At 46.3% G+C, this 21993-nt stretch overlaps 1 protein-coding gene across 20 annotated transcripts in view; it reads left to right on the top strand.

The window, feature by feature from the left end:
* Positions 1 to 12531: 12531 nt before the first annotated feature.
* Positions 12532 to 21993, top strand: part of TRERF1 (transcriptional regulating factor 1) — a 200785-nt gene continuing 191323 nt past the window's right edge. For 3 of the 20 annotated variants that reach the window (XM_081828247.1, XM_081828238.1, XM_081828243.1), the window contains exons 1-2: positions 12742 to 12873; positions 13503 to 13584. The gene's annotated coding sequence lies outside the window, so the exon portion shown is untranslated. The other 17 variants (XM_081828246.1, XM_081828237.1, XM_081828242.1 and 14 more) reach the window with 11 other exon arrangements.

The raw sequence follows: 21993 nt of genomic DNA, 5'->3' as shown, positions 1-21993 counted from the left end.
CTTGATACAGAAATTAACTCAAAAATGGATCATAGAGGGGCGCCTGGGTGGCTCAGTCATTAAGCGTCTGCCTTCGGCTCAGGTCATGATCCCAGGGTCCTGGGATCGAGCCTCGCATTGGGCTCCTTGCTCAGCAGGGAGCCTGCTTCTCTCTCTCCCACTCCCCCTGCTTGTGTTCCCTCTCTCGCTGTGTCTCCCTCTGTCAAATAAATAAATAAAATCTTTTAAAAATGGATCATAGATATAAAAGTAAAGGGTAAAACTATAAAACTTTTAGAAGAAAATATAGTAGAAATGTTCTGGACTTGGAATTAGGGAGAGCTTTCTTAGACTTGACATCAAAAGCACAACCCATAAAAGAAAAATTATTAAATTGGACTTTATGAAAATGAAAAACGTTTGCTTTGTGAAAGACACTAGGAGCATGCAAAGCTATAGACAGGGGGGAAATATTTTCAAATCACATATCCAACAAAACTCCAAAGCTCATTAATAGGAAAATAAAACACCCAATTGAAAAATGAGGAAACGTGGGGCACATGGGTGGCTCAGTCAGTTAAGCATCTGACTCTTGATTTTGGCTCAGGTCATGCTGCTGGGGTAGTGAGATCGAGACCTACAACTGGCTCCATGCTGAGTGTGGAGCCTGCCTAACATTCTCTCTCTCCCTGTCCCTCTGCCCTCCACCCTTGCCCATGCTTGCGTGAGCTCTCTCTCTCTTAAAAAAAAAAAAAAGGAAACCATCTTGCTATAGTTGAGTTCTTATAATCCTTAAAACAAGGTGCCTACCATGATAAGAAACAATGACCAGTGCCTTTTGTTTGATTGTTTCCAATGCCTTTTTAAAATATAGTGTTTCTGGGCATCTGGCTGGCTCTGTTGGTGGAGCATGCGACTCTTGATCTTAGGATTGTGAGTTTGAGCCCCACCTTGGGTGAAAAATGAAGGGGGAGAAATCAGAGGGGGAGACGAACCATGAGAGACTATGGACTCTGGGAATCAAACTGAGGGTTTTAGAGGGGGGTGGGGTGGGGGGATGGGTTAGCCCAGTGATGGGTATTAAGGAGGGCACGTACTGCATGGAGCACTGGGTGTTATATGCAAACAATGAATCATGGAACACTACATCAAAAACTAATGATGTAATGTATGATGACTAACATAACATAAAAAAATTATTAAAAAATAATAAAAATAAAATCTTTAAAAAAATAAAGTACAGTGCTTCCTGGATAATTATATTACTGTAAGTGGGAGTAAAAACAATTTTAAAATTTAATTCTGTTTAATAGTATGGGACAAGTATAAGCTAAGCATTTTATTCACTGAAGTTTAATTCAAGGGATCGGCTCTTCCAGAAAACTTTGTGATTTCAGTGTTCCTCCCCTGTGCTTTGGCAGGTTCCTATGCATATATCTTTATCATAGTGCCTTCCTTATCTTAGAGTATCAGCCTGTCTGTTTCTCTCTTTCTTTTTTAAATTTTATTTATTTAAATTTTTTTATTTTTTAAGATCTTTTATGTTTATTTGACAGAGAGAGAGAGAGAGAGCCCAAGCAGGTGGAGCTGCAGAGGGAGAGGGAGAAGCAGGCTCCCCACTGAGCTGGGGGCCGGGAGCCCAACTCAGGGCTCGATCACAGGACCCTGAGATCATGACCTGAGCGGGAGGCAGACGCTTAACCAACTAAGCTACCCAGGCACTCCAGCCTCTTAATGGTAGCTATATATTATGGTACTTTATTTCCCTTTATTCCTATTTCACTTTTATCCCATAGTAACATTACATAGTAACCACTCGGTGTGTTTGTTGAACAAGATTTGTAAAGAAGAAATAAAAATTACTGATAAAATAATTAAATGGCAACAAAAACAAAAAATCTGATAATAATATTATGATGTTTTTAGACTGGCACTTGACATAGTAAATACTCAACAAATGTTAGTTCATTCATTCAATAAATATTAGTTAGAGATCTATGTGTGAAGCACTGTTACAGGTGATAAGATATTGCAAGTAACAAGCATTTTAGGTTATAGCTGTTAGAGCTATGAATAGCATAGACCAGAATTCCTCATGAACTTACATTTTACTTTATTTTATTTTTTAAAGTAGGCTCCATGCAAGTGGGGCTCAAACTCATGATCCTAAGATTGAGACCAGAGCTGAGATCAAGAGTCAGATGTGTAACAGACTGAGCCACCCAGGGGCCCCAGAATTTACATTTTAATCGAGAAGACAGATAATAAGTAAAATAAATAGGTAAAATATGTAGTTTGTTAGATGGTTAAACAAAGGCAAGAGGCAAAAGCCTTAAACATCTAGACATTTAACAAACTGGATTTGTAGGAAGTAAATAAACACATAAAAAGATGGCCAACATCAGTAGCCATTAAGAAAAAGTTAGTTAAAGCCATGATGAGATATCATTACACACCTATTAAGAATGAGAAAAAAAAAAACAATAACAACAAAAGCCCAACAGTACAACTTGAACTCTCATTCATTGCTGTTGGGAATATAAACGGTACTCAGGAAAACAATTTGCCTGTTTCTTATAAAGTTAAACACATACTTACCATAGGACCCAGCGATCCCCCTCCTAAATATTTACCTTAGAGAAATGAATCTTATGTTTACCCAAAAACCTTTATAGGAACGTTTATATCAGCTTCATTCATAATCATTGCCAAACAGTGGAGACAGCCCAAAAGTCCTTCAATGGGTGTATTAACTGTGTACATTCATACTATTTAGATTTAAAATACTATTTAGCAATATATACTATTGCTAGTATAATATAAATACTATTTAGCAATAAAAAGGAATGAACTATTATCGTATGCAGCAGCATGAGTGAGTCTCAAAGACATTATGTGGAGTGAAAGAAGTCAGTCTCCAAAGATTATATACTGTGTGATTCCATTTATATGACATTTGGGAAAAAGGCAAAGTAAAGGAGTGATGGAGAACACATCAGTGGTTGCCAGGGATTAGGGATTGGGGGACAGTGTGACTCTCAAGGGATAGCACGGGAGATTTTGGGGTGTATGGTAAAACTGTCTCCTGATTGTGATGATGTTTACACATAGAACTGTACACACACACACACACACACACGCACACACACACGGAGTCCATTTTACTATATGTTAATTTAAAAGAGAAAAGAAAGCCTACACCTAGTCAGGGGACTCTTAGTGTTTGTTTGTTTGTTTCTTTATTATTTATTTATTCTAAGTGGGCTCCACACTAGGCGTGGAGCCCAATGAGGGGATTGGACTCACAACTGTGAGATCAAGACCTGAGCTGAAATCAAGAGTCAGACACTTAACCAACTGAGCCCCCTAGGGACCACTTCATATTTTTAAAAAATTTCTAATGAGCATATGTTACTTTTATAAACTAATAACTTAAATAAATTGTAAGAACTTAAGTCGATTGCTAACTAGATTATCTTCCACCTAGAAATATTTTTTGGACTGTGTTTTATTTTGCAGACAAGAATGGGCTTAGTTACTCTAGGTATGTTCTCAAGTGATTGTAATTGAGTGCTTCTAAAGGGATTTCAAACAGGGAGTTCTCTGAAAAAGATTTAGTGTAAACAATTTGGCGGTTCCTCGAAAAGTTAAACATGGAATTACCACGTGACCCAGCAACCCCACTTCTACGTGTAGACCCAAAAGAATTGAAAACAGGTATTCAAATGAGTACATGCACACTCACGTTCATAGCAGTACTATACACGATTGCCAAAAGGTGGAAACACCCCAAATGTCCATCAACTGATGAATGGATAAACAAAACGTTGTAAACCCATACAATGGAATTTTATCCAGCTATAAAAATGAATGAAGTACTGATATATGTTACCACACAGATGAGCCTCAAGAACCTTATGCTAAGTGAAAGAACTAGACGGAAAAGGTCGCATATTGTATGATTCCTTTTATGTGAAATACCCACAATAGATAAATCTAGAGACAGAAGGCAGATTAGTGGTTGCCAGGGCCCAGGGAGAGGGGAGAATAGGGGCTGACTACATAACGGGTATGGGGTTCCCCCTCGGGATGATAAAAATGTTTTGCAACTAGATAGAGGTGATGGCTATACAACATTGTGAATGTGTTAAATGCCACTGAATTGTACACTTTAAAATTACTAATTTTATATTGTGACTTTTGTCTCGATTCTGAAAAAAGATGAGGTGTGCCCCTGTAATCTTATTCACATTTGTAGCAAAATCTTTGTTTTTCATGGAGAAAACCAATTGTTTCTTTATTATTAATTTATCATGGATAAATTAAGTTCAGCCCCTGTCTGAATAGTCAGGAACTCTGAGTGGAATCCAAATTAATCAGTGATATGTACTTTTTTTAATGTGATCCGGATAGTAGAAAATGTTCAGAGGAATTGAGTAGTTGCAAGAGATACACATTGGCATAATGAACTCCCTTTGTACGAGCTTTTCAATGCTCCTCATGTGTAAAAGTAACTACAAATATTTAATTATATCAAAGTCCTCTTTTGGAATAGATTTTATTCAGCTGCTATTACCCTAGTGGCTCTGGCACCTGTTGGGATGCTCTGCCTGTCAAAGGCCCTTTTTTGTCATGTTGGCCTAAGGAGGGGGGGAAGAAAGAGTAAAGGGGAGTGGGGGGTGGTCTGCAAAATGTGACTTTGGGGTCTGGAATGTTTCTCAAAATTTTGAAATCTCAGGTTTATCTCTTCGCTAATGATGGTTCCTTCAACCACCCAAGCCTCTTCTCTTGCAAATTCTTAAATCATCTTGTTTGTCTTTTGAAAGTGTGTAAAAACCTGCGCACAATGCATACCAAATGGCTATCCTTTAAAAATCATCACAATCTGGGGCTCAGTCGGTTACGCCTCAGACTCTTGATTTTGGTTCAGGTCATGATCTCAGGTGTTGGGATTGAGCCCGGGTGTGGAGCCCAGTGTCGCATGGGGCTTGGCACTCAGCTGGGAGTCTGCTTGAGATTCTCTCTTCCACTCTCTCTGCTCCTTCCCCTGCTTGTGTGCTTGCTCTCTCTCTCTCAAATAAATAAATACGTCTTAAAAAAAAACACCACGATTTAAAGCCCTTTACTGAAATTCATTGTCTGGGATATTTCCATTTTGTTTACTCCTAACCCTGATGCTGAAGATTTCAGAAGTCCTGAGCTGGATATTCTCTGCCCTTTCCAGATTCACTCTTACCTTTTTCTACTGTACCCCATGCCCTGGCAGGTCAACATCCACTGATTTCATCAGTGGGCTCCCAGACCCTCTGGTTTCCTGTAGGGTTCAACCAATGGAGGCACTTGTAAGAGACCAGAGGGGAGGAGCGGAGAGAAACTGGGGTATCTACTCACCTGCCTCCCTCTCCAACAGCTTATGGGTGAACTATCGCTGTTCTTCCATCAAAGGCCAGCGCACCTATGGTGTGACCTTCTCTTACAGCTATGGCCACAGCCACAACTTCAGTAACAGCTCTCTCTCCATGCCAGATATTTCTCTTCTTTGCACTTTCTGTCTTAGGGATGGTTAAAGGCTCTACACTGCTTTAATCCTCTGGTACTATGCCATTTCTTGCTGGTTTCCCCTAACCCTGCACACGGGACTGGCTACATAACTTGTGAGGCCCAGTGCAAAATGAAAACGTAGGACCCTTTGTTCAAAAATTACTCAGAATTTCAAGATGGTAACCACAAGGCATTACACTCAGTGCAGGACCCTTCTAGGTGCGGGGTCTTGTGCGATCACATAGGCTGCGCATCCACGAAGCCTGCCCTGTCTGCATACAATTACGGGTAGTATTTACCTTAAACACTCTTCAGTTACTTGTTGAGTGGGCTTCCTGTTTTCTGCCAGGATCCTTTCTAATGCAAGGTCTCATGGGTCCTCTCTCCCACTTAAAAAAATTGCGGTTCCTTTAGGAGTTCTTGAAAAGTAGCCGTTATCTATACTTAAGTTGCACAGGGGTGCAATTTAAAACTTTTTAATAGATCTGTATCCTCACTAGTAAATTCAGTTAATCTCGTCCTCGCCCTCACAGCTAACAAAGCCACTAATATGGGAACCATCCTACGCCACCGCAGCCCTTGAGCACCCCCCACCGTGTACTAATACCATAGCTGAAATGTGTGACTCCCAAGCATGCCTTCTGGACAGGGGCAAGAATTTTTAGCGGTGATTTCCACCAGTTAGTCCCTTTTTGTTTTTTTTGTATTGGATACCGAATCTACTACATATCCTAGCCTTTTTTTTCTTCCCTCTTGGAAATATGATTGAGACCGAGAAACTTCTCATAGCCTGGAACATATTTTCTCTCTCTGGCTAGAAACTTGCCCGAGATAGCAATCTCTTAGTATTACTACACAAACACCAGTTAGGCCTCCTGTCTTGAGTAAGGTCTGCTCTGTCAACACCATCCTTAACAGACTTGGCGGTTGAGGTGACTTATGCTATCTTACTGGTTTTGAAGGTTTTAAAGTGGGAGCCCCATAAGCCCTTCCATGCCATGATTTTTTGCTTTCATTGCTTTGGTTGTTCCAGATTTAAGAAGGAGAAAGAAACAAGAGGTTGAGTAACAGCCTACCACCATATTGTTTCATTGATTTAACTTGCCTTCACCACGAAGCCTCCTTCAACAGCTGCATTAGTTACCCCTGACATCCATCACTCATCCCTAAAGCACACACTCCACTTGTTCCATGGTTCCTTGACTTGATCGTGTTGCCTGGCAGAGCCTTCACTCTGCAGCCTCGGATAGAGCAGGAAGCAAGGTGGTATGTGCTTCTCCCCCGTTTCTCCATACCTCCCGTTCTTTCAGCTTTTAGGAAGTTCTCAAGAGCTACCTTTACTACAAAGGAATGTATTAGACAGAAGGGTTCCCTTCTTTAAAGAGTTACCAAATATATTGTCTCATCTTTTCTCTGAAATGCAAATTTTCTCTCAAAGAAGACAAACTTTTATTTCAAAATGGGGTCACATGTAAAAAGAATCCCAGTTGTTTGAATCCAGAGCACAAAAAAGAAAATTACTCCTCGAACAATAAACAAATGCTCGCTGGGCCTAAAACATTTTATTTGGTTATGAGTAGGATACATTTCCATTTCTATTCAGCTCTGATCTGTTCTTGAGATAGGCAAATAACCAGAGTGGCCTCAGAAATGATCCTTTTCTTGTGGAAGGCCAACAGCATTCCTTAGACTTCCAGTCTTGCACCCAAACTCCAAATGAGGGAACTCAGAGACCTCTGGACTGGGTAACAGCCCTGGTAAGCACAGAGTTGAGAATTTTGCCCAGAGCATCTGATTGATTCCTAATCCATTCAATTTTGAAGAGGCTCTGTGCAGACATACATTTTAGGGGAAAATCTATGCCCAATTTAAATTTGCCTATGCCTCTGTGACCCATTCCTCCTGCCATTTACCAACTGTACATTGTCCTCTATACGACTGAATGGGTCCTTAACAATTACCTGTTCACCTTGCTTTCTGCAGTGTTCATTCTTTTCCATCTTCCGACCCGCACAGTCAGCTTACCTGCCAAAGGCATGTAAGACCTGTCCTGAATGTCTCCCAGGAACAAAACTGCCATTTTTGCATGTACTCTACTATAAGCTAGTACTGTATTTCAATAATTTAGAAAATTTTTTGACTATTAACAAGTCATAGTAATTGAATGTCTGATCATTTTAAATTTTAATGTTTTAGAATATTATTTTACTTTTAAATTTACTTCAAACTGATTTGAAATATTTCAAGCATTCAACAGAAGTAGGGAAAACAGTATAATAAAGAGCTTCAACAATTATCCATATTTTGCTAATCTTGTTTTATTTATCTCCTGTTTTTGGGGGGAGGAGGCTGGTGTCTTTGAAAATAAGTCCTAGACATACTTTCACCCCAAATCCTTCATTATGCATCTCTGATAAGAACTGAAGGAAAAAACATAACCGCAATGCCATTATCACATCTACAATACCTGTATCTATCACATATCTACCTATCATATCTCTATACATCACATCTATATCACATTAATAATCTCTTAACATTTACATCAAATCCACATTTTATTTCCCTGTCTCAACCATGTCTTTTTAACGGTTGGTTTATTCAAATCAGAGCCACACAAGATCTAAACACTGAATTTGGTTTGCTAGGCATTTTAAAAGCCATTATTTACATGCATTTGATCTTCACACTAACCCCATGAAAAATGTACATTCCTGGTTCACAGGCGGGCACACTGGGGCTCCGAGAGCCTAAAAAACCTCAAGTTCTCATTGCCAGCAGAGCCAGAGCCAAAATTTGAATTGAGGTCTGACAAAGTCCAAAGACTCCATTCTACTCCTTCCCCTTCAGGCTACCAGGATTTTTCCTGTGTTGCAGAGAGGCAAGAGGACTATTGTTTAGGAGAGAGGGTTTGGGCTCAGGTTGGCTTGCAAATTGGAGCAAGTTATGTCATCAGATCTTCCACTTCTGTCTGCATTTGTAAAGTAAGGATAATGATGGTTTGGGGCTGATTAAATAGGATTATGCATGTCTAGGACTTAGCACAGCGCTTGGCACATAGAAAGCACTCACTAAACCTTAGTGATTATTATTGGTGGAGAGGAGAAGAACGGCCAAGTGTTTGCTTTTGTTGGTAGCTCAGGAAATAGTGGTTCGTCGCTAGTAATACAACCTGAAGGGGGTGGCTCGGGTGGGAGCGGGGTGGTGATTTTCCCTGGATTCGAGAAGGAAGTCCTGGACATAAAGATTTAAATAGGCATCCAAGGAGTTCTCTGAAGGCCTCAGCTGGAAAACAGTTAAACATGTCTTCTGAAGGCTAACCTTGGTTGCCTCCACAGAGGGAAATCAGTGGGTGTCAGACAGGGTGGAAGGGAGACTTCTCAATGTTTATTTGAATCCGGAACCATGTGAATGCATTTTTAAAAAAACCCTTATCATGGGTGTACTGAGAATCGTAAGACTAGGATCTAATGATAATAAAAATAATCCCCTTACATTTTTTGCAGCCCTAGGAGGATCTAGGTCATACGAGGTAGGTTTTGCACCAGTATTAGAGGAGTATTTCAGCATGACTCTGATTTTTTTTTAAAGATTTTATTTATTTATTTATTTGAGAGACAGAGAGAGAGAGAGAGAGAGAACATGAGCAGGGAGAAGGGCAGAGGGAGAAACACTCCCTGCTGAGCAGGGAGAAGACCCAGACTGGGCTTCCATCGATCCCAGGACCTGGGGATCATGACCTGAGCTGAAGGCAGACCCTCAACCAACTGAGCCACCCAGGCGCCCTGAGCCTGACTCTAATTTCAAAGATCCAAGGTGATATTTTAATTTCAGGTGTCCTCCCTCTGACATTCATTCTAAGAGTCCAGAACCACAGCTTACAGAATTGGGGTTATCCATCCCGTGGATTGTCTTCAAGCACATGTACTGTTGAGAGTTGAATCTATTGGCTAAATAACGTCTTTGTGTATTATCTGTGCATTTATCAGGGCTTTTGAGTTCTCTGGGCCATAGATCACTTTTGATGGTTAAATCAGTGTAGTCTCTGGGGACCTGATTTTCTAGGGTCCTTGGGAAGGGAGGAGGCACCTAACCCCCTTCACAAATAATCAATAATTTGTCTAGACACTGTCCTAAGGCCTTTACATACATTAACTCATTTAAACCTCACAACACTACACTGTAGATACCATGATTCCAATTTTACAGGCAAAGAAACTGAATCAAGTGAAGTTAAGTAACTCGTTCAAGGTCAGAGCCAGCATGCTGGACTAACCATTAAGCAATACTACTTCTCTGTTGGTAGTGGCCTAAGCATGCAGGGGTTCTTTGAAGGTGACTCAAGCCTGGTTGGTTGTGGAGCAGCGATACCTTGGATCCCAAATCCCAAACCCCTCCTTTTCTGCATCTTCTGGTTTAGGAGCAGGAAAGACCAGAGTGTGAATTTCTGCATTGACCCTGGGCCATTTACTTTCTCTCTCTTTGCTTCAGGTTCCTTATCTGTCTGCCCCAGGGAGGAGTTTCAGATGGGAAGACCTCTCCATGCCTTCCACGTATGGGTGTGTGCTGGCGGTGGGACGAGGAGGTGTGCTGCTTCTGCCAGGTCTCTAGAGGCAACAGGGTGTTTGGAGGTTCTTTCCTAGCTAGCTCCCTCCCAGGAGGTCAGGCCCCCAGGCAGCGATGGCGCTCAAGCTTAGCTATTCTTCCCCCGCTAGGAAAAGGGCTGTTACTGGGGCCAGCTCTGGCGGCAGCTGGGCTGGAGGGAGAGGGAGGGGTGTCCTAGGGAAGGTCTTTCTCCCCCGAGGGTGTTAGAGATGAGATCGTATGCTCAAGGAAGGCTTCTTGGAGGTAGCGACAGTTGAGTCGAATCCTAAAGGTCTCGCAGGAGTTAGTAATAAGAGGTGGAGGCGTAAGGTTTAGAGATCCCCCCTCCGCCCCCCGCCCCATGCAGAACAAAGAAGCACCACCCGGCTTACAGTACGGGAGGGGAGGAGCTGGGAGAGTGAGGAGGTCCGTAGAGGAGAAATCACGCAGGGGCTTCAGAGCTTGCCTTTATTCTAAGAGCAATTGGGAGGGTTTTGAAGGAGTGTGGGTAAGAGTTTTAGAGACTCCTCTGGCCGCCGGGGAAGAATGGGTGGGAGGGGGGCAGGAGGCTATCACAGAAAGCAGTCCGACTGAAAAAGACTGAAGACCGAAGAAAAGGGGGGGGGGGCGGCGACCGAGCATCTGAAGCCTTTCTCAGTCCCCGCGACACTGCGCTGTCCCTCAGCTGTCTTTGCTTCTATGGAAGGACCTCATAAAGGGCTGGGCACCGGCCAAACACTCATTGAGCGAAATAGCCCAGAGCCCCCTCTTCTTTGGGGGCTCTCTGGCCCAGGAGCCCCAGGATTGGTAGGGTTAGGCGGGAGAACTTACCACTGCTGAAGAACCGTTACCCCTCAAAATACACACAAACCTCGGCCGCTTTTGGCAGCAGCCTCCTCCGCCCATGACCTCATGCTTTAAGCTCCCATATAGCCTTCCCCCGCCCTGTCCCCACCCAGCGCCCGAGTGGGGGTGGGGGACAGCGGTGAATGTCTGGGTAGGGGAGCACCTCATTTATCCTGCGCGAGATCTGGGGGAAGGGACGCAACGATTTCCCCACACTGAAAAAAAAAAAGCACGGCTTAACTTTCCCTCGAGCAAAAACTACTCGGTGTCTTGTGGGCCCTTGAAGAGATCGATGCCTCGCACCCGGCTCGAGGTGGTCTGTTCAGACGGGCCGCCTTTGGTTCCCATTCCCTCTGACCGGGAGAGAAGCCGGGTAAGGCTGGGGTCCCGCGCTCCACCGACGGGCGGCCGCGCCGTCGCGGGACCTGGGGGCCGTTCTGCCCTCGCCCCCCCTGGCGCCGCCGAGGTTTGAACCCTTGGCTCGCCTTTCAGCCCGCGCGCCCTGCCCCCTGCTCGCAGCTGCTCTCGGTTTGGGTGCAGCGGTTTCCCCCGCAGAGGAGGAGGAGGAGACAGCGCGAGGAGCGACTCCGGGCTCGGGTTTCCGCACCAATGCCGAGCAGCCCCGGGCGGCCCCCGGCGGCCGTCCCTCCTCCCCGGCACCACGTTCCACAGTCATGGCGCGCGAGGAGGGGCGAGCGCGCGCCGCCGCGGCACCCGCCCCCCCCCCCCCGCCTCGGCCCCGGCTCCTCTCCTAGGCAACCTCCCTCCCCGGCCTGCAGCGCCGCGGAGATGGAGACCCCTCCCCAGAGAGCTGCGTTTCCAGCGCCGTCTGCAGCACCCCCTCCCCGCCCCCATCGGGGAGGAGGGATGGAGCCGCGCGCTTCGCGAACCTCCAGCCCCTTCCCGGGAGCCCCAGCCCCTCTCCCAGCCCCGCCGAGCCTGGGTGCAGTGGGGGTAGGCACAGGCCGTCTCTCCGCACCCCACCGACACCCTGGCATCTTTGCAATCCCTTAAAAAAATCAATAACCCCCCCCAAACCCCAGTCGTTAAATTGCAAGGCGCGTTACAACAACCGGGAAGGCTACGCAGGAAGCAATCCTGCACTGGTCCGGGTCTAAGGCGGCAGCTTCCCGGCCACGCCGCCTTCTCCCCGGCCTCGATTTTCCGGTCACGCCGGAGAGTCCGCCACACCCCGGGGCTGACAGGTCCCGCGCGGGGCCGCAACTCGGTCCGCGTCCCCCGCCCCATCCTAGTCCAGAGTCTCGCCAACCTACAAAAGGCGCAACCTCACGCACATGCAGAGCACACAAATAAGGTCGGCAGCGCAGCGCCGGGGAGGTTGCGAACAATGCGCCAGGCTGCCCGCGCCCGCCCGAGCACGGCGCCCGGGGGGACAGGGGGCGCGGGTGGGGGCCGCGGCGGAGGACCCGCCGGCCGCGGCGCTGGACACCTTACTTCCTGCTTCCCCGCCCGCCGCCAGACCCAGCTCTGCGGAGGGATATCTCTCCCCCCCTCTGTCCCTCTCTCCCTTCCCCCGCCCTCCCCCTTTTTGCTTCTGCTCCCACCCCCCCCCCAACCCCGCCTTTCTCCTTTTGCAAGAAAATAATTTGACAGTCGATTTGCTGACAGGGGAGGAATTTGCATCCTGGATTAAAAAAAAAAAAAAGGCCGAGAGGAGCTTGGGAACGGTTGCTAGGGGTGGGTAATGGGTGAAAAAAGGGGGGCGCCGGGGAGCGGATAAGGAGGGTTAAGGGAGGGGGCGAGGGTGGGGAGCAATGCAAAAGGTAAGGCCAGGTTACCGCGGCTCGGCCCCGAGTGGGCTGCGGCCGGGGGAGGGGCGAGAGATACATATGTATTTCTGTCTCCCTAGCACACCCCCTTCCCTCTAAGCGATGGCTGAGAGGCGGTGCATGCAGATGGGGAGTAAGTTTCCTGAAGGGGAGGGTGGATGCACGCGCGCGGCCCCGCGCTGCAAATTTCCACCGGGGAGGGAGAGTGGCTGGATGCGGAGAGTTTGGAGTTGCTTGCCGCGGAGGGCAGGAAAGGGAGCAGGGCCGGGAAAGGGGGCTGGCGGGCGCTATATCTGGGAGTAAGTTTCCAGGATCAGGAGAGCCTGCACGCTTGCACGCTAGTAAGTTTCTGGTTGGGGAGGGCGCGTGGGGAGGAGGAGAGGGAGGGGTGCATGTATATAGAAGGGGGGAGGGGGGAGCAGATTTCCTGCGGGGAGGCTGAATGCATATGGAGAGTAGATTTCCTGAAGGGAGGGTGGAGGCGTAGACGGACCGAGTAAGTTTCTTGCTGGGGTGGTGGCGGAGGTGGTGGGTTGGTGCTTTGGAAACCCAGAGCTTCCTTCCCGGGGTGGGGGAGCATGCTGTTGGGGGTGGGGTGGGGGCGGCGCAGGGCCCTGTTCCCTGCTGGGGAAGGGGCTTGCATCTGGGAGTATGTTTCCTGGCGGAGCGATATTTGTTTACAGGCTGAGGGCAGTACTGTAAGTGAGTAGCGCTTCGAGAAGGCGGCTCTGACATAAATTAATATTGAAATTACTCCATCAGCTCTGCTCGCCCCCCATCTCACCCCCCAAGCGGAGTCTGGTCTTGTCGGATTGCCCATGCACTTGTTGCAGAAACAGCCAAGGTAGGCAAGAAGCTTATTAAGTTTCATTAAAAAAAAAAAAAAATTAGTTGGGGGATGCTCCGTGAAAAGACGGGGGAGGGGAAGGGAAAAGTCTCCCCCCACTTCTTTACTTTCAGTCTGTTAGCAGGGCCTTCTTTCTGCTTCCCCTCTTCCCTCGTCCCTCTGCGGGCTGTCCAGCATCCCAGCAAAGGGGGAGGGCTGAGGTGGGCGCTATAATTGGCAGACCCGGCTTAAAGGGTGGTGGTGGTGGGGCTTGCAATTGAAGGTTGTGATGTTATAAAGCCTTCATTCTTCCAGCCAAGAAACCGCAGGACCCTAGAGATGTGCCTTTGGGGGTTTTTGACATGATGCATATATGTATGGATATGCGCCTGTAGCCTCTTTGGGGGCTGGGTACTCCCCCAAGTTACAGTGGCCACCCAGATAAGAGAAATGTGTAAGGGGGTAAGCCTGCCCCTTTCACTCCCTAACTTCAGTTTGGGAATCTGGGAAGTTACTGCTGGTGGGCTGAAGAAATAGATATTTAAGAATAACACAAAACCACCCATTCACTGGCGGAGGCCGAGAGCACCTGGCGGGCAGCCTCTGGCCAGCACTGGGTTGGAGCATGTGCGTCTGCCATCCTTAGGTTAAAGAAAATGACTGCTGGTTCCTCCGTGTGCCTTCGGTTGGTCTGTTAGAGCCAGCTTTGTGGAAACTCTTCCCCAGACGAGACACGGCTTTGGCAAGTGAAGTGTTGAAGCGGGTGGCTCACAGCGTGGCCTGGGGTGTCTGGTGAAGTACGTGGACGTGATACTTGGGAATGATGAAGCCAGGGATGACTGAAGAGTTCTTTAAAAAATGCCTCTCGAAAGCCGGCTGGGTTCACTTTTTAGCAGGCCATGGAGGAGAGCTTTAAGAGAGTTTTAAGTTTTACCAGTTGGTACCAATCTTCTGCATCCTTTACCGTTTCAAGAAAGCAATCTGGTGATGGAAAATGTGGTTTTGATGCCCACTGTAAGAATAACAAGCAGGACTCCAAGCTTAACCAGTTAACCAGCAGTCTTTGCTTCTCCTGGCTTCTCTTTTCCTGGTCTTCAGCCTCCTGGTTTCTGCAGATGAGTTGTAGGTTTTGGCTCTCAGGTACCTTGATGATGCTGGGAGTTTTAACTTTGCCAGGATAATTTTAGCTCCAGGGACTCAAACCCAGACATGTTTGGTAGGGTCAGGTAGTAAACCCTATATGTGTGGTTAACTAAAGTTGGTTAAGCTTTGTGCAGTTCTGTGGACGAACTCAATTCTAGCAGGGGAAAAAGTGGGTTTTAAAAAAAGCTCTCCCTAGGGTGCCTGGGTGGCTCAGTTGGTTAAGCGACTGCCTTAGGCTCAGGTCATGATCCTGGGGTCCCGGGATCGAGTCCCGCATCGGGCTCCCTGCTCAGCAGGGAGTCTGCTTCTCCTTCTGACCCTCCCCCCTCTCATGTGCTCTCTCTCTCCTCTCATCCTCTCTCTCAAATAAATAAATAAAATCTTTAAAAAAAAAAAAAAAAGCTCTCCCTATATGTTACTGATGGACAGTGCTTTTCTTCTTTCCTTCCTGTCATCAGATTTCCAGATTGAGAATTTGATTTTTGGCAGCTTGAGAGTTGAGTTTGTTGGGAATTAAATATTATTGCCACTTGTCAAATACTCCTAACTAGGTCTTAGTTAAACAAATTCACTGGTATTTTTCCCTGCTGAGAATCTTAGCCTGGGAGGGTAAACAAAATCTTTATGTGTGTTTATCCCGGGGTAGAAGAATTATTTACGTGCCTACCTCGAAGCCAAGAGCAGTCATTCAGTTTTTTTTCTTATATTTATGAAATTTATTTTATTGTCTTGCTTTGGCCATTAATCAAGTCACAGTAGCTTTTTTTTTTTTTTTCCTTTTTGCTGAGAATGTTCTTGGGGTAATGAATGTTTGAAGGCCCATGAATCATAATTCATTCTTTTTAAAATATTGTGGTGATTGTCAGGATTTGATTTATAGGAATTGATACCGGGAGTGACACACCTCTTGGGGCCCCGCCCTTTTAGGCATGTCCATTTTCGCCAAAGGATTGTTTAGAAGCCAGCTTGACATCTCAAAAAAAGAGCATTTCCTTTCTGCTTTATGGGCATTGAGAATATTAATTTTGCAGGTTCCATAGTGAACATGGGTCTTTTCACAGCTTGGTAAGTCGGCTTCCACATAGCAGGCATGTGTTAATATCACATAGCATTTATGTGAGCTTGCTGTGAAAACAGTTGTTCTATGAACTGTGTGAAAAGTATTCAGTTTTGTCTCCTTTAACTGGCTTGGGCCTGTGGTTTTTAGCGAAGTAGAAGCTTTCATAGTAAGAGAGCGGACTGCTGCTTATATAATAAAATGTGTGGTCACAAAAGCAAAGCATATTTGTAACATTCTTTTCCTCCTCCTTTGGTAGGTAGGTTGGTCATGATAATCAAAAGCATTGTTTTTTTTTTTTTTGAAAGTTTAAGGGTTCTCCATCAAGTCGATTAATCAGAAAGTGTTACTATTGTCTTGCATTGGGTAGCTGGCTCAGTTTACAGTATTTGTAAAGCGACAAAGAACTTTTAAGGTGATTTGATTCTCACAGCAGGGAGTAAATGTCGCTGATGAGAAAAGTTGGGAGGGTACCAGTTTCTAGCCATTTCTGGGTTTTGGATTTTTTATCTTAAAAATGCATATTTGACCCATGAGTTTCTTCCATCTCTGAAATTCTGATTTGGGTCTTGTGGAGAGAGGTCTCAAGAGGTCTCGACAAGCTCTTCCTGGGCCAATGGCCAAATTGCTTCACGGACGAGGACGAGTTGATTAACTTCTGTTTTTGTCTTCTCACGGAGAGAGTGGATTTGTACCTTGGCATTCCAAAAAGGACTCTTGAATAGCCTGGTAATCTTGATGGTCAAATACAAGGAAATACTTAATGAAAGTCTGCCACTGTCTTGGAAAAAAAAAAGTGCATGGTTGTTTCCCAATTATATGTGCTAATAGAGCGTGGGGGCACATAATCCCAGGCACCCAAAATAATTTCAGTTAATCTTGGAAGTTTCCCCTCCAGCCAGCTGGCTTACCTGTTAATTATGCTTGTTCAAGTCTAAGGTTAATTGAGCTGTTATTCCCAGGCTGCAGGAGGAGGTAGTCTTGGGGAGGAGGGGGACACCAGAAAGCCCAGTGTGGCTTTACCCACTTTCTGTGGAGAATTCACATACGGGTAATTGGGATTTGGTCATGTTTGTGATAGAGTTCATAATAATCATGTTGTATGCCTGTCATTTCTGGGCTATCTTGTCTTTCACCATGGGCATTTTTTGGGGGGAAAGCTCTTGATGTTTTTATTGACTTGGAACATTGACATGAAAAGTGAGGATCCAGACAAGTGGCTCAGACCCCAGGCAGTACGAATGGATGCTGGTTGTTCTGCGCTGAAAGCAGTTGAATTCAGCTCATTTTATTTATGACCTCATAAAACTGTGTGGGTTAGGGAGAAGGGAGGATTAGAATCAGCTGGGATCTTGTGGATTAATATTTCTGAATTTGCATGTTGGCAGGGAACCAAAGAAATAAAGGGGAAAGTAAAACATAGTTGATTTCTTTTGTGGGGAGAGGGCGACAGAAGTATTTGGTGTCCAGTTAATTGGCATATGCTTGTCACCAAGGGTACCGTGGCATTTTAAGGAATGATACAGTCCTGGTAACGTAAGTTTGATCCCATGGCTTCTTAATAAATCTTTTCTTCTGGGTTAAAGAAAATGCACAACAAAAAGACCTTGTGATATTTTCGAAGAATTTTTAAGTACTCATGGTATCTGCTTATAAGGTCTTTTGGTTAATTTGGGTTTGCTGAGCAAGAGGATGGTTTTTGTGTTTTCCTCGTCGAAAGATGACAAGCTGGGGATGGGTGGGATATGCTGAGCTATTGGGCTGTTAGTGCAACAACACTAAACATTTTTGTTGTTGTTATTAGAGAGGAAGGGGGGAGGAACCCGTGTGCCTAAATGGCAGTGCTAACTCTGGGCTCCTAGAAGGTAACAATTATTTTCATGCCGTAATTGGATCTACTTTATTCCTTGGTTCAAGAGCTACTTTACTGAGCACCTACTATTCTAGGCACTGTCTTAAGGCTGGGATTATGATGATAATTAAAATAGACATATTTTACTCCCTCTCCCCTCCACCACCCTAACCTCTAGCTTACCATCCAGGGGGGTGGCAGATGCGTACAGAAATATATATTGCAAAATGTGACAAATGCTTTGATGAAACCACAGGGAACAGTGACCTGGCCTTACGCAGCTAAAGTAGCCTAAAGAGGTGCTCTGAGGTTTGGCAGAGAGCACCAGGAAGAGGAGAGCCCGTGTGGAAGGACTTTGGCTTTGGGGGGATCTAAAGAGAGGCACAGGCTTGAGACAAGGGGGACGGAGAGAGGGCAGCATGAGGCGAAAGTGCAGGACTCTGGAGGCCTCTGAAAAGGTTGGGTTTCATTTGAAGTGCAGTGGGAAACCACTGAAAGTTTCCAGTGGGAAGTGACACCCCCAACTCTTGGTAAAGGGGCTTGCAGTGGTGGAGAGGGGCAGGTGTGGAGTTGGAGAGCAGGCCAGGTGAGGAGGTGACGGGGAGTGGAGGGAGCAGGTGGGTGTGAGATGCACTTTGGAGGTAGAAGGGGCAGGGTTGCTGATGGGTTTGATGCTGGCTGGGGAGAAGGAGTCTAGGATAGCTCTGAGGGTTCTGGCTTGAGCAGTTGGGTACATGGGTGGTGCCGTTTGCCCAGATGGGGAAGATTGGGAGCGGGAGGGGAATGGAATCAAGCTATTTCCGTTTGGGCTCCGTAAGTTTGAAGTGCCTGTTAGACTCAAGGTGGAGATGTCAGGCAGGCAGTGTGAGAGTGGTGTCCAGCACCAGAGGAGTGGCCAGGCAAGAGATAAAAATGTGGGAGCCATCAGTGGTATTGAAATCCAGGAGCCTATAGAGAGAGAAGGAAAGGCTGTGTGTGTGTGTGTGTGTGTGTGTGTGTGTGTGTTGGTGTATTGTTGGGGAGGGGTGGTGGTTAAATGTTTCATGCGGTTGGTAAGGCCAGAAAAGTCACCACTGGATTATTTGGCAAAATGGAAGCCATTGAGGCCTTTCCAGAGAACAGCTTCAGTGGAGTGCAATGGATGGGGTGGGGGCGAGATTGGAGGGGTTGGCACGGGGACTAGGAGGTGAGGAACTGGTCATAGCATGTGTGGACAACTTTTTGGCAAAGTTTGATTGTGCAAGAGGGGGACAGAGCTGGAAGGACATGTGCATAATGGGAAGGGTTTTTTGGGTGCTGGTGTTGCCTTTGTGTACTGATGGGGAAGACCCTGGAGAGGGAGGGATTGAGGAGAGCAGTGGGTGGGGTTGGGTCAGCTGACTAAAGCCCTTGAGAAGGTTTCAGGAAGATTTGGCCTTTTCCCCAGGGGGGAAGGCCTTCCATCCAGGCCTGAGGGAAAACCTGAGAAGACAGGTGCAGATGAGCAGAAGCTGAGGGAGCTGTGCTCCAGGCCGAGGCTGCAGCCTCCTGGGCAAGGGATTTGGGCTCAGGACTTGACGCCAGCCGGAGACTTTCAAGGGTTAAGACTGCATCAGAAAATTGTACTGCATTTTTCCTCAACGTTTGACTGCATTACTGAGCAGTACAGAGGCAAGAGCAGATTCTTTCACTTGAGGAAGAGTCTTCAGTTAAAGTAATTTGGGCCTCATGCTAGATTTATTTGAAAACTATCATTGGAAAAAAAAAAATCTGTGATTTTTCAACCCTGTTCAAAAGTTGGTGGGCACCTTGTCATAGGTTTTGAGCAAGAAGCTCCAAAAAAGAAAAAGAAAAAAAAAAGAGTCCTCTCCTTCTGGCAGCCTTTCATGAGAATATGCCACAGACTGCCAGCCTGGGTGGTCCCCCTCCGTGGGGTCTGCATGGGAGTGGGCGGGTGAGGAGGGCGCCTGAAGATCTGGGTTGGCGTCCAGCGCCCTCGTGGTCGCCTGGCTCTGGCCAAGGCGGCCTCCCAGCCTGGCTCCGCATCTGTAAAGAGCGGGTGATACCATCTGCCGTCTCTCCTCTTCACTTTTGAGGATGGCATCAGATAATGGACGGAAAGTGCTATGTAAACTGTAAGAGGCATCGCGCGAGGTGAATTGATCTTCAGCCAGATCTCCTTTTCAGATATAAAACCTGACAGCCACTGAAACGCTTCCCTTAATTTCCCAGGGCTTCTACCCAAACCTCCGTTCACCACGCCCTCTCCCACTCTTGTTCCCGCCTCGTGGGGGTTTCAAGTCCTCTGGGATCCTGGTAGCGAAAGTGCTCCTCCCGTCGGAAGGCTGGCATCCGCAGTGGCTGGCGGTGACATGCTAGGCAGTCTCGGTTCAGACTCTGATCCCGGATTTAACCTTGGAGACCTGCCCACCCAAGGCGACAGACGCACTTGGCTTGTGCCCTGGGTGCAGGGGAGTCTTGAACCTCCTCAGGAAGCTGGACTGTGGTCGGAGGGTCCTGGCAGGTCTTCATTTGCATTCAGCGTTTGTTTTGCAAATGAAGCCTGTTCTGTAAAGCTGAGTCTACCTAAAAAACAGCCCTCAGCCCTTTCTCATACTGTTGTGCGGGAAAAGTCATTTCCAGTTTTAAGAAATACCTTGCGCTTTTCACTCATCAAACCTCTCACCTCTGAGCCAGAGGGTGAGGCTTTATTTATTTTTGAATTAATTTTTATTATGGGAAAACTTTTACATGCAACAAAAGCAGACAGGCTAGTGTAATGAGTTCCCTTGTACCTGTCACCTAGATGCAGCTGTTACTGAGATTTTGCTCACCTGTGGGTAATAGGACTTCTTATGTTTGTATAATAAATACAAGATGTCAGTTTTGAGAGATCAGTGGAACTGATACCAATTTGATTTCATAAAGGGGAAAATAATCAACGAAAAATCAGAGAGAGAGGAAATGGATGCCATCATTGAAATAACCAGTGTTTACCTAGCTTTTTATTGGTCCAGAGCCTCTTTGGCATGTCTTATTTTATCTGACAACAGAAGCAACAACCATGGGAGGTTGATATTCTCATTTGACAGCTGAAGAAAGTGAGGCTCAAGAAATAGAATTGAAAAAAAATAAATAAATAAGTGATTAACCCAGAGTCACATGTCCAGCCAGCGTCCTGGTTTAATGCCAGAATTTGAATGGTCTCCAAATGTTGTGCACCCTCGAATAGATAATACTATGCAGTATTAAGTAAGAATATGGTACTGAATAGATGCAGAGATCATGGAAACCAAGACGATCATCTGGGAACTTTGGGCTTCTCCCAGTGACCTTAGTTGGAAAGACTCAGATGATTTAAGCATGTTTTGGGCATTACATTTTTTAAAAAACTTCCATCGTCTAGCTCGTTCTGGAGCACACAGCTTGAAGGCTGCCTCATAATTAAAGCCAAAACTTGACTTTAACAAATTGCATGGCTGTTCTCCATCAGCCTTCTACCCTTAGCCCTGTCCTTTTTGTGGGGCTCCTAAGTGGAGGAACCTGGACAAGCCATGGTTGTTTCTAGACAGCCTGGCCTTTAGTTTCCAGGCTCCAGCTTTGGCTACATTGGGCCCTGAGCAGTTTGCTAACCTCAGAAAGCTTCCTGAGGGCCCCTTGGAGGGGGGGGGGTCTTTGTTATAACAAGGACTGCTCTTAGGGCCTCTCCCCTCATCTTGGGAAACCACCTCCAACCTAACTTCTTTGAAAGATGTTTTAAAAAGGAAAAGAAAAAAAAAAGTTGGAGTTGATGCCCAAGGCATTTGAATAGGGGGTGTCATTTGAGTTCCCTCTGATGTCATCACAATGGGAGATACCAAACTCCCTTAAAATTCAACTCAAGGATACCAGTAATGAGGCTGATTCTCAAGTACTGGGACTCATTCACTTTTCTTTCTTAATTGGGTGAACACATGCGAGCTGAGGGGGTGTTATGGGGAGCCACAGTAGGTAAGGACATTTAGAGGCCTCTCTTCTTTTGAAGAGTCTGAGCTTCTTTAGAAACCGTTATGGAATTCAAGCAATTTCAGTGTGCATATGCTCATTCCTTCATTCTCTCTTGAGGGCCCTGTGTACCCCGTGTGCCTGGTCGCGGGCCAGGGCTGGAGTGGGCCACGGGGGGACTCGCTGGGGCTCTTAGGATGCTGTTGTCATACTTACCCCCAGGTGTGTCTTTCACCACTTCTGCACTGCCCTGGGGAGGGCAGAACTGGGTCATCACTCACTGTTGTACCCCCAGCACCTGGCACTAGTTGGTGCATATAAATGCCTATATATTTAAGAATCAACTGGGTTTTTTGTTTGTTTGTTTCGCCTCTGGTTACCTTGGGGGGGGGGGGGGGGGGGGGGGGGGGGG

Source organism: Leptonychotes weddellii, chromosome 8, assembly GCF_054177405.1.
Source record: "Leptonychotes weddellii isolate Sample4059 chromosome 8, ASM5417740v2, whole genome shotgun sequence".
In the NCBI taxonomy this organism is placed as follows: domain Eukaryota; kingdom Metazoa; phylum Chordata; class Mammalia; order Carnivora; family Phocidae; genus Leptonychotes; species Leptonychotes weddellii.
Note: the sequence above shows the minus strand (reverse complement) of the source record. Positions and strands in the feature narration are given on the sequence as shown.